At 45.2% G+C, this 11,320-nt stretch overlaps 1 non-coding gene across 1 annotated transcript; it reads left to right on the top strand.

Moving 5' to 3' along the window:
- The first annotated feature begins 360 nt into the window (after positions 1-360).
- TRNAR-UCU (transfer RNA arginine (anticodon UCU)) lies at positions 361-446 on the top strand. Its single transcript is given in 2 exon segments — positions 361-397; positions 411-446. It is a non-coding gene; the product is annotated as a tRNA-Arg (tRNA).
- Positions 447-11,320: the final 10,874 nt, after the last annotated feature.

Here is an 11,320-nt window from a genome sequence, read left to right as displayed (position 1 = left end):
TTGAAAGATGGGCTAGAGGGGATTTATTAAGACTCTACCAGGGCAAGGGGAGACTGAGAAGTGAGTGAGAGTGTGGCTGCAAGAGGAGGCTGGGAGTCGATTTGTTGGGAGGCAGAGTCCGGGGCAGCAAATAATATTATCACTAAAAAGAAAACAACGCAAGGCTTAAAACAAAAAGCACATCTGTGAACACAAAGGCTCAAAAAGCCAGTGGATAAAAGCTTACTTGTTCGAACGTTGTAAAAACGACCATTTTTTGTCGTGAACAATTTTATAGCTCATCAAAATCACATCAAAATGAAAGACTGGGCGCAAGTTCATAACAAGTCACGTAAGAACTTCCCGTCGAATCCAACAGGTGGCTCCGTGGCGCAATGGATAGCGCATTGGACTTCTAGAGGTTTGGAGGCATTCAAAGGTTCCGGGTTCGAGTCCCGGCGGAGTCGCAGGATTTTTTATTTAATTTTGATAAAACAAGGGTGAAATAATAGCAGTTGCAGGAATCCACTTGGGCAAATCGGTTGCGAGTATGTTTTCAATTATATCTTCGGCAGGAAATTCAAATGCAAATAATAAGAGAGAAAGGCGGCCGCTGCGTAGTATTTCATTCAGAAGTCTCATGTCATAAATGGGTAAACCATCTACTGTTTTGACTTAGATGCATGTAATTGATTTAGGTGCTTGATAGAGGAAAAACTTAACGATAGCGACTCTGCTGTTAGAATACAAACCGCCCTTAGCAACGACGTTTTCTTACGTCCGTCACGTGAGCTCACACTGGCTCAGTAGGCGAAAAGGAAAGCGATGGCAATAATGAACAGGAAACAGTAATTTATAAGAGATTGGGTACACAAAAGGAGGACAGGGACTTCATTAGATTTTTTTGGGGGTGTGGAAATAAATCTTAAAGTGGGAAGCGTTGCTGGAGGGACATAGGTAATTGTTCATTTGTGGGGCGGCATAGGAGAGTGGGTGATTTGCTGCGCTTCAAGTGTGAGAGGATGATAACGAAAGCGGTACTAATGTTATTTTGGCAGGCTGCCCTTCGTTTTTACCCGATGGTATTTTCATTCCTTCGTTCTGTTTTTCATATGTATATAGCGCGAACTCGACCCGAAGATATGGGAGCGCTATGAGCACCAGTTATGTTACACAAGGACACATTCATTTTTTGGTTGGCAGGGGGAGATTAAATTACTTGCTCAGAAGCACAGGATGCTAAGCCGACGCCGAGGCTCGAACCCGGTTTTCCAGCTCCAAGGTCAGTAGCTGAAGCCGTGAGGCCACATCCTTCGCTCTTGGTTGGTAACTAGCAAAAGCCAGCAGTTTTTTTTCCCTTTGCAATTACAACTATGATATAGATATACTCTATAAGAATATATATACACAAGAATCAGCACTGGAATTATAAAATACTACGGGAAACCGTAAATTGGGAGTTCAACGTGTAGCATTGGAAAAGTTGTGCAGTCACGAGGGGTGGAGTGATGAAAATAGAGTGCGACATATATTGTTTAAAAAATTGACCCAGTGATAGGTTGCTTAATTGGCCAAAAAGAGTCTGCGTTGTAAAATATTTTATCGGGTTAAGCCACCTGCTGCAGAGAATTATTCGTGGCTAGCAAATTTCAAGGTATTATAATAACTTTGGTGGTTAATGCGTAGTAGATGTTATCCAGACACAGGTTTGACTCTGAAGAAGCAGAGGCTTAACATGTATGCTACAAAGCGCCTCATGTAACATGCAGCTCACATATTTCTATTTTATCTAGATAGGTAAGTGGGCCCAGAAATACTTTTGTTACTTTCCAGTCCATAAGTTGCGGTCATACTATTACACGACGAGCAATGAACCGACATAAGGGAGCTGCATGCACATTGCAACTCACGGGTTTAGATCCTTTTTGCTTTTTCAAAAAATCGGTTATTCTAATTTTGGAAAGAAAGGTTTCTTGGGTAGTAATAAAGTCTTGTTAGTACAGACTATTCCAATCACTGCATTACTTTTTTAATCCTGACTTTGTAATTCTCCTGACCGTGCACTCTTAACATGTAATTTCTACAAGTAATGATGATATGAGGCTCCTAAATCTCATAGTAACTCTCATTGTCATATGTAATATTTCTATTACACTGATTAACACACTTATTGTCTGTAACGTAAAGTGCTATGGCACCCTATGCTGGAATTAGTAATGATAGGGTCCTAATATCCTTTGACAAGTAAATGGAGCGATTTAATGTTTGTAGGGGCCCATTCTTGATTGGAAAACAAATACACAGCATGTGCTCTCTCAAGATTAGATTGTACATCCCACTGTAGTCATTAACTTTGCTGCTCCGTACTGAACCATGGAGTGCCTTGCTAAAGTAGTCCACAAAATCCAACCAGGACTGGTTAGGCAGCTTCGTGCTGTCCCTGAGCATTTTGCAGTACTTCTCAGGGGTCAGCCCAAATTTAGCTACCAAGATGGCCTTTATGGAGGTGTACCTGGTTAGGTCCCCAACCTCTAAAGTAAGAAGGTTGTTCCCCCCCACAGTAGGCATGTGTTTTCACAACCCCCCCCCCCCCCACTCTTCTGAGATCTTATGAACCCTCAGGGCTACCTCGTAAGCATAAAACCGCTTCTCAATGTCATATACCACCACATAACTGGGCACCAGGTCCTTGAGGATGTCTCGTTCAGACACTGTAGAATTGCTGACACCATCGCCGATGGACTCTGCCTGGCCTTGATATCCAGCTCCTTCAAACTCAGTTCATGAGTCAATAATACCTTTTTCTTCTCCAAACCCTTCTCAGCCTTCTTTTCTTCCATCCTAAACCTGGCCATTTCCTGCTTGAACTCTCGCTCTGCCAGCTCCTTTGGGGATAGGATGGGGAAGAGACAATGCTTCCTTCCCTGGCAGAGGGCTCCACTTCAGGGATCAAGTCATCCCCCTTAGTTGAAGGCTACATATCGGGGATGCCTTCTCCTTGTCCTTCCATTCCATCATCGCCTTCTGTGGCTTCAACCAGTGATTGATGGGCTTTTGCAACTCCACCTTCCTAGAGGTGCTCTTGGCAGGAAGTCCTCTCTCCTCGCAAAACTCCTTAAGCTGGGCCTCAATGTAGACATCCATGTTGACCAGCTCGAATTTCATCCTTGCAGGTGTGGTTTCAGACAGAACAGGAAGAACTTGAAAAAAAGAAGCCAATCAAGGAGAATTTAAAATTGAATTGGTTTTGGATTATGTATGTGGGGTGTAACACAAGATTACTGTAAGGCATTGCACAAACACAAGTCGTAGGGGCATATTATCAAGCACTGCGTTAAAATTATCCCCGCTTTAGCGGCAGAAAACTGGCAATAATGGGCTTGATAATATGCCGCAGAGAATTCCCATAGAAGTCCATGTTGACACCAAAACATGGGCTTCTATGGGAATTCTCCAGGGCATATGATCAAGCCTATTATCGCTGCTTTAGCTGCAGTTTTCTGCCGCTAAAGCGGCGATAATTTTAACGCCGTTTGTTGATAATATGCCCCCTAATCCTTACTGCTGTACACTAATGTAAGAAATTGTATTGTTGGTTGAGGATGGTGAAACCCAAGCAGCAACCACAATTCTGCTCAAGGTGAAATCCCAAGCAACCCCGAAATTAACCTGTGCTCAACGAGCGGGTAGCTTGACACAGAGGCAATGTGTAAAGTATTCGTGCAGCACTTCAAACAGTAACACAGTGACCACAAAAGGGGCCCACAACAGAGTTAGAAAAATTGTCATTTTAATAAATAAAACAAATGCAAAACAACAAAAATCCAATGAGTAGAACCAGAGATATTGAATTTTAAAGTTTTTAGAGAAAAAGGCACCAAAAGACGTAAAGCCCAACTGTGGCTATCTGATTGCACCGGACCGGGTCTTAGTCACAGGTTTAGGCCGACCGTGATTGTGCACGGGCTGGCTACAGGGACCCAGTAAGGCTGTGATGCAGACTATGTAGTTGAGGCTGTCGTAGCTGAGAGATGGTGGGGCCTGCACTGAGAATGCGTCGCACAGTAGTGGTTCCAAAGGCAATGCGAGTCTTTGCGATGGAGAGGTGTAAATGCGTTGGTTCTGCTCGGGGTTGTGCAGCGCAGCAGAGGAGATGTGTCTGTTCCGCTGGATCAGCAGAGGCTGGTAAAGCACCTTAAGCCCACTCCCATGGGTCCAGGACTGGGATGACATCATTTGTCAGGGTAGACTCACAGATGGCAGAGTCCAGGTGCAGGATTTTTGCAAAGATGTTATGTTCCTGAGGCTTGAGATCAGGAGTCCAGACAATTAGCTCTTGGAGTCACTCTAGAGTCTGGGTTCACGAGATGCTGGTCCAGTCCTTCTCTCCCAGGCAAGAGGGTAGCATGTCAGCACAGCAAAGCAGGAGTCCAGCAGAGTGGCAGTCTTTCAACAGTACAGCAGTCCATCCTGGCAGAGTATCCATAGGTCTTCATTCGTGCTTGCCAATTTGTTTATTACTTTTCAAGCAATGAGCTATGCCTGAGCCCCCCCTTTCCTTTGTGTGTTCTTATTGTTACAGAGTTTGTGCATCCACTTTATTGTTTTGTCTTAATCCAAATATTAAAATATTCTTGTCCGGCTGGACAATGCAATATAGATCTCATTGTATGTCTATATTTATTGCTTCTCCCTTATCCTTCCTACGACAGACCACTGTTTTTTGTAATATACCTTTACCCAAGGTCCCTGACCGATCCAATTGGTTTTCCTTGTTGATTGATAACACAGTCCTTCTGGTAGCATCTAATTTACAGGCTCTGTGTACATGTAGTGCAACTTTACTACTTATAATGTACTGATGTACTTATACGTACATTAAATATACCAACTGGGGATAGGCCATCATTACCATGTTTAGAGGAGAGAACACAAGCACTTTAGCACTGGTTAGCAGTGGTAAAGTCCTAAGGCCAGCAAAAACAAGATCAGTAAAAATGGAGGAGGAAGGAAAAAAGGTGGGGGGAGACCACCCTAAGGCTGACAGGTCTAACACTGAATGCCTCTGTTGGTTTATAACAAGCATTTGGCAATGCCAGTAGGTCTGACTTACGAATGTACTATCAAGCCAGACCAAAAAATCCATGTAAATTAATGACTGCCTTTTCCTATCTGTGCTGCTGCCAGAGATAAACACCATACATTTTCTAAGAAATTTTAATAACATTACAATGCCAAGTGTATGCCCCAGAAAGTTCAGCCTCAGGCAGCTAGATAGATAAACAAAATGATCACAGCTCTGCGGAGGCCAAGCACTTTTTTTGTGAAATCACACTTCCTCTGCCCAATCAAAATGTGTACTCCTGGATCACATGTGGACAGAGCCAAAGCCCCAATTGTCTGAGGACAACTGCGGTGTCAAGATAGACCATAAAAATGAAGTGAGATTATACAAACAGGAGGATACAAAAACACACTCTTTCGCTGCTGAACACAGTCCCGGTTACCTAGGAACTCAAGGTGTTGTGCAGTTCGCTTACAGTAGTATATCTGGCGCTGAAAGTGTCTTATATTGCTATTTACCAGAAACAATTGACCTTGTTTCTTTCTTCTGCGTTCTATGCAGTTGATGGCGCAGTACCACTCATAGATACCACCACTGGTGCAGTAGTACTGGATGTGGCAGGCAACTCTTCCTCACGGTGTCTTTTTCACTTTTAGAAATGCCTTGATGTTTGGATATCCGGTGCCTGTTCATACATGAAGAGGCCAAACTGAACCTGACAAGTTTGTCTTTACAAATGTAAACAAAGTAGACATATCAGGCTTTCATTTCATTCTTCTCATTTTGCCATAAAAAAAGGTTTTCAAAGGATAGATATTAAGGGGGACGTTTCAGTATTTTAACTCTTTTATTTGGAGTCTGTGAATCACACACATTCCCCTTTGTGTTCAAGAACCTGGGTGATTGTCGTCTCCTAAAAGAAATCCACTTAAAAATCTAGTTTGCAAAAATCCTCTACAGAAGAGAAATAAATGTGGACTACCAGATCTAGGACCTTCCCACAATGAAGAAAATGAAGGAAAAGTGAGTCTGCAGTGGCTCAAAGTTGCAGCAAACGCACGCCTCTATATTATAGAAGGATAGATAAACATTTGCCAATGAAATCCCCCGATTACTTTGGGTCCATTTTCAAGTTGGAAGATCTTGATTGTCCTTCTGCGGGCTTTGAGCTTGGTCCGCAGATTTTTTACATACAAAAAGTGACTTGAATATAAGAGTATGTGCCTTAAAATGAGGTCTTTAGGAAAAGTCCATGTTCACACGGTTGAAAAAATTGCTCATTTATTAACCAATTTTTGGAAAAAATGCACAAGGTCCGCTGACTTGAAATTGCAATTAGTGCATAGAAAATTAATGAGAACCGTATTGCCGGCAGTGGAACTTTGAACTCTGGTCAGTGGACATCATGGAAGGTTTGAAAGGGAAAATAGTGTATTATTTTTCTTTCTTGAAAGTCTACATATCCTTCCACGTTAAACAAAAGTGCACCTTTGGTTAAACACTCCATACTTTTGAGTACTAAACTAATTCTGTTCAAAGAAGGGGATGCATTGACATCTTCATTTTTTCTTTTAACCAGGGTTTTCTCTTTAAGTACAGGCGGCACATTATACATTTGTCCTGCATCATATCAAGCATGTATCAACAATATGTAAAACATCAAGTAGTTATGCATTTATAGAAAGGACAAGGTATGACATATGAATATGCATGCTACAGTTACATCTTCGCCCAAGCGTGGTTATGGGGACCTTGTGAATGTTTCTCATTGTCTCTATGTGCAGTATCAGTGCCAAGTGTCTGAGTACGATGTCTATTTAAGTGAACTATAACTGATGATAAAAAAGTAAAACACAAAAGGACGCCATCTTTAGCTCGCGGAAGCTACATCGTAGTGTAGGTGTGGAGGAGTGTAAGGGTCAATACATTGCGAAATTAGAAAGAACGCTAATGGGAAAGTCTAGTGATATGTTAATGATGTGCGAGGGGTGTCGCACTATCCGCTTGCCGTGTCTGACCTGCCGCGTTGGAATGGTGGCGGCCCCTGCTGTCATGTCGAAGAGGGGAGGGAAACAGTGGGCTGCAGTAGGATAGCATCAATGCCGCTAGGGGGTTGCGGGTCTCTTTCCACGGTGTCTGGGTGTGTGAGCGTTTTGAGGAGATCGTCCCAGACCTGCGCAATCGGGTATTTGCGCAATCCCGCAGTTTCCTCCTTATGTAGCGTAGCACTCTCAGCCTGTGCCCATACTGTGAAGGATCTCTCCCTGTTGGCCGGCGCTGGTGAGTCAGTGTGTTTCCATCGTTTCGTGATAAGGCGTTTTGCTGTTATCAAGCCCAGATCTCTGAATCTGGATGCTACTCTTATTCTTTTTTGTCCGTGGGTATAGCCCTAGGACACAGGTTTCCCAATTGAATAGCAAGGGCTCCGCGGTACATTTTGTCAATGTATCCACTACTGCATGCCAGTAGGACCGTAGTGATGCAGAAGACCACAACATGTGTGACAAATCAGCACCAATTAGCTTACACCTGAGGCAAGCAGAGGTATCGAGGTGGAAATAGTCATTGATCTTGTCAGGGGGGAGGTACGCCTTGTGTATTATGTATGTCTGAATAAGTTTAAACCTTGAGTTGAGTGGTATGTAGGTAGAACCAGCCACAATTGTCGCCCATTCCATGTCTGTCCACAACCGTCCTCTGTCTGCAGCCCACTTCTCGCGAAGTCTCGTCAGTGGTTTTAACGTGTGTGCCAGGAGAGCCTCTGTCAACCAGTGTACCACATGCGAGCCCTCCCCCATTACATGCAGGTATTGTACGAGTAAATGCGTTTGGGGCACAGTTGTGATGTCTCCCCAGGCCGTCGTTAGGGTACTCACTATTGCCGTGTGTAGAAGAAATTGGCTGGCAGGAATATCATTTTCCATGGACAAAGTATCAAATGTGAGAAGGTTGCCCTCCGCATACAGATCGCCCACCGAGTCTAGAGCTGCCCCATGCCACGTTTGTAATTCAGTTTCAGACACTTTCCCCTTGCCTCTGGGGGTTCCTATTAGTCATAACAGAGGAGCATAAGGAGGCGAGTCACGGATCAGATAGAGGCTTCTCCGGTAGTACTTATGAGCCAATGATGCATACATCTGGGGCGGACAGGGGAGTCAGTTTATGGGGTGAAAGTAGTAGTACAGCTGGGATTGTGGCCATGGCGGCGCCGTAGTTGCAGTGTCCGCTATTCCGTTCCCGCTCATCCATTTGGACACCCACTGTAGCTGGGAAGCCAGATAGTACAATTCCATATTTGGGACTGCTAGGCCGCCGCTACTCGTGGGTGCATACAGTTTGCTTAACGCTATAAACGGTCTGCCTTTGTTCCAGATCAAATCACGAAGGATGCCTTCTAGGCTCCGGAGGATCTTGTCTGGGACATATGTTGGGAGGATGGAAAAATAATGTAACAGTCGCGGTAGAATGATCATTTTCGCCAAGGTGACTATGGGTCATCATACTTAATGGCAGCGTTTTCCAGAAGTGGACTTGCGCTCCGATAGCCGTTATGACCCGCACCAGATTGCCCTCCAATATATCTGTGGGGGATCTGTATATGTATAAGCCTAAGTACCTGAACATGGATGGATACCAAGCCAACGTGGATCCATTGATAGTGATAGCTGTTATCAGTCACCCCGCTGGTAAAAGAATACACTCCGGACTTCGTCTAGTTCACTTTGAGTCCTGACAATCGTTCAAATTGTCGGAAAATGTCTGAAGGTATAGCCTGCAAGTCTCTGATATACAGTAGTAGGTCATCCGCGTATAGCGAGACCGTGTGTAGCCCGTCGCCTAACGGTATTCCCCAATCACCACCACTGGCTCTGAGGGGCTCCATAGCTAGGGAGAAAAGTAGTGGGGACAACGGACAGCCTTGCCGTGTCCCCTCGTCTTATTCTCAAGGCGTCAGAGATTAACTTCCCCATCCTGACCCGCACCGTAGGGCGTTGATAGAGGAGACGGCCCATCTGTATATAACCGTCCCCTAAATCATATTTACGCAAAACCACTGCAAGATAAGGCCACTCTAGAGAATCAAAAGCTTTCTCCAAATCAAGAACTAAGCACCCGGACGCGGCCAGTCATGTGGAGCATACATGTGCACACGAAATAGCCTTCGTATGTCAACGGAGCTGCTTCTGGTAGGGACAAATCCGTTCTGGTCAGGATGAATCAGCGTCTTTACTAATGGGGCTAAACGTTTGGCCAGCACAGAGGCAAATATTTTGTAGTCTGTATTAAAGAGCGCTAGGGGGCGATAGGAGCCGAGGAGTTGAGGGTCTCGACCCGGCTTAAGGAGACGAGGGTCGCCTCGTTTTGTGTAGTTGTGAGCGAGGAATCTTCTATGGCGGCTGCGTATAGAGCCAGTAACTGCGGGAGTAAGATGTCTGAGTACGCCTTATAGAATTCTGCGGCAAAACCATCAGGGCCCGGTGATTTGCCATTAGACAATAAAAAAATGTTGCGTCTTACTTCCTCCTGCAAAAGAACATTGAGCTCCTCCTGCTGCTCGGGGATAGGTTGCGGTAACGCGATTCCTGTTCGAAAGGATTGAAGCTCAGTGGGCATGGCCTGCGCTTGGGTCATGTATAACAGAGCGTAGTGAGATGTGAATTCGTCATGAATGGCTGCCTGGGTGTATACCACAGTATCCTGCAGTGTACGCACGGGCGTGATCGGCGGGGTCAGAAGTTCCTGCCCGATTAGCCACGAGAGGAGCTTGCCTGTCTTGTCACCCTGGTGATGGGTTTTCGCAGAGTGTGCTGCATAATTTAAACAGCGTAATCTGTCCAGCAGCCGCAAATGTTCCTCTCGCACTCTGGACAGTGTATCCATGGCGTCCATAGACTCCTCCTGCTCAAGTGTGGCTAAGCGTTGTTCTATTCTGAGCAGGTCTTTCTCCAGCTGCTTGCGCATGCCTGCCTGCGTGTGTAGGCAGTGGCCACGTACCACTACCTTGAAGGCGTCCCATTCTATTTGGGCTGTGGAGGCCGTTCCAGCGTTATCAGCAAAATATTGATCAATGGCAGTGGCTAATGAGCCATGGAAGGGTGCATCTAATAGAATATCAGGTTGTAGTCTCCAGGTTGGGATCGGAGGTCTGACATTTTCCCACTGCAGATCTAAAGAATGGGGATTATGGTCCGAATGGGTCCGGCCCACATAATGCGTCGAGACTACATAAGGCGGCGGATGTCATAAAACGGTCTAGGTGTGCATGCAACCTATGAGCTCCTGAATAATAGGAATACACTGTCAGTCGGGTGTAGGTGTCTCCATGCATCAGTCAGACACCATTGTGTCGCCCATTCAGTTAGTGCTCTCATGGCGTGAACCGTGTTCGTGCCTGGGGGGGGGGGGGGGGGGGGAAACGATCGGTCCAGCACTGTATCCAAAACACTATTAAATTCTCCCCCCAGCATGCATTGACATCTTCATTATGTGCAAGAAGCACCATGTGAGTCACTGATGGTCAGGAGAAGGTCGGGCTACATTGGGCTACAGCAACTAAAGAACAGGAAGGTTGAGATGATGTTTTCACAGTTGGGCACATGTACATCCCTCAAAGACTCCATCATGTGTAATTTCTCAAATCATTCACCTGGGGAAAAAATGTGAAGGCACTGAAGGTCATGTTCAAACTCTGTGACCAACTTTTGAGTTGGGATACAGTAATGAAATCAATTGAAAAACCCTCTATGACGAGACAACTGAAGGTGGAACATGAGAATGTGTGGAAGATGGGGGAAAAAAACAGACCAAGACTTCAAATAGTAGCCATGTACTACATGGTCAGTGAGACAAACATCTGGTGTGGGCAAAAAGACTCAGGATGCTTGGTGATCACTTCAAGGAGCTTGACAAAAATGTGTGTGATGCATTTCTAAAGTACAGCAACAAGGTGATGGATGTAATGCTTGAATTAACCTCAACCAATGGCAACGCTCGGGCCGCATCTCCATCCATAATTTTACACCCACCATGACACCTCAGTTTAGAACTAGACATATGCAAATCAGTCTTGGCCCTGCTCCAATGGGAACAGTCCAGCCCAACCTGCCAAGTAGGTTCTCCCTGAACCAGAATACAAGGAACCTAGGACCGGTTTTGCACGGATAAGGGTCATCAGCCAGGTATAGCTTGATTCCAGTGGCGCAGTGAGCACAGGACCCACGTCTGGGCATATCCGTTGCACTTAGGGAGTCAACTGCAACAAGACCTCAGGTTTCC

Source organism: Triturus cristatus, chromosome 4_2 (genome assembly GCF_964204655.1).
Source record: "Triturus cristatus chromosome 4_2, aTriCri1.1, whole genome shotgun sequence".
NCBI classification, from domain to species: Eukaryota; Metazoa; Chordata; class Amphibia; order Caudata; family Salamandridae; genus Triturus; species Triturus cristatus.
This window is presented reverse-complemented; position numbering and strand designations above follow the sequence as displayed.